General features: G+C 45.1%; 1 non-coding gene across 1 annotated transcript; it reads right to left on the minus strand.

Moving 5' to 3' along the window:
- Positions 1 to 257: 257 nt before the first annotated feature.
- Positions 258 to 341, minus strand: trnaf-aaa (transfer RNA phenylalanine (anticodon AAA)). Its single transcript has one exon. It is a non-coding gene; the product is annotated as a tRNA-Phe (tRNA).
- Positions 342 to 1564: the final 1223 nt, after the last annotated feature.

A 1564-nucleotide genomic window follows, 5' to 3' on the forward strand; every position in this document is an offset into this window, starting at 1 on the left:
ACGTGCATTTTCTTCAATGGGTTGCAAAATAAAATATTTTCGACGGTTAAAATTGCTTTGACGGTTTCAAGAGCGTTAAATAACGTAGTATTCTCCTTTGGCTCAGGCCTCTCGTAATGTCATAATGGGGTGAAGTGCTTGTTATACTTTCTGCTTGAAACTTTGTTTGATTGTAGCTTTGAATCTCGGCAGAGGAACCGAAAGGCAGCAGTTCAAATTCAGTAAAAACCGATCATTTGGGACGACGTCCGCGGTGCCGTAGTCGGCAGGATTCGAACCTGCGCGGGGAAACCCCAATGATATTTTTAGTCCATCGCCTTAACCACTCGGCCACGACTAACCTGACGGTGGTTTGGACCCACGCAGCTTCTCAATTGCTTCGAAATCGGTGCCTCTGCTGTGAACACTCTGGCACATAATCACATGGGTTCATGTGGAATAATTCCAATTGCAAACATTCCCATATCTGTTTCTGTGGCGCAATGGGCCTGCCCGTTCGGCTGTTAACTGAAAGGTTGGTGGTTCGAGCCCACCCAAAAACGTGAGTAACTTTTAATTTTTGCAAACTCATCTATTGTTTAAAAATGGAGACTTTGATTCCGTGAAATGAACAGTGGTGAGCATACTGCTGCTCCCTTCCTGTTTCCAATGGGAACAATCGCTTCATCGATCAGTCTTCTGCCAGGCAGCATGGATATTCTACATCCCTTATACCAATACTCCAAGTTCAGCGTTCTTGCATTAAAATCCAGCAGGAAAATCGGCCACAGTGGATAATCCACTCTGAAAACCCTTTTCTACACTTTCCTCAGGTTTACACATATATGGATTTGAATGGAAAGCTTGCAACTATTACAATTGCCAGAGAGCTGCAGCTTCCTTGCATCTCTCTGCACCCTGATCACATGACAACAACCAACCAATCACATAGAGCGGCGCGAGAACACCCCCATTGTATGTGTCCAATCAGGGCCTGAGGATTGAACTGCTCTGTCACATGCAGTTCCAGTACGTTGGAGGACTCAGCTGTGAGCGGATGACTTGTTGCTGTCGCTGGCGCCGCGGCCGAGAAGCGAGCATCACCTGCAATCTCTTGTTTTCAGCCAAATGCTAGAGGTATGAATTTCGAATGACAAAATCTTTGACGCTAACTGATTTGGTTGTTGTATTTGAATGCGGTTTAGTGCCTCGCACGGGCCTTGTGATTTTCTTTTTGCGTACGGTTTGCAGTGTGTGATCGCTTAACATTTTGCGACTGAAAGTAAATGCAATAGCTGATTCAAATTGTTGCGTCATATGGCGTTCGGTCAAATTGAGGATATTCGACACTACGAACGGGATTCAAATCGCCTTTTCTCTTGTGTGCTGCTTTTGTCCCTTTGTATGGCCGCGTGCCTCAGGGAATGTGGTTGGAGAATAAATCTTTGGCTGCATTGTTTTTCCTGCTGGTTGTCCATCCAGCTAAACATAGTTTTCTGTGCTGAAATGAATTCAGCAGACGATACGAAGGAAGAACATATAAATTCTTTCGAACGTGCGTGGGGAAACCCCAATGGATTTTTAG

This window comes from Somniosus microcephalus, unplaced genomic scaffold (assembly GCF_052327205.1).
Source record: "Somniosus microcephalus isolate GS21.2 unplaced genomic scaffold, FLI_Smic_1.0 unresolved_chr9, whole genome shotgun sequence".
Taxonomy (NCBI): Eukaryota; Metazoa; Chordata; class Chondrichthyes; order Squaliformes; family Somniosidae; genus Somniosus; species Somniosus microcephalus.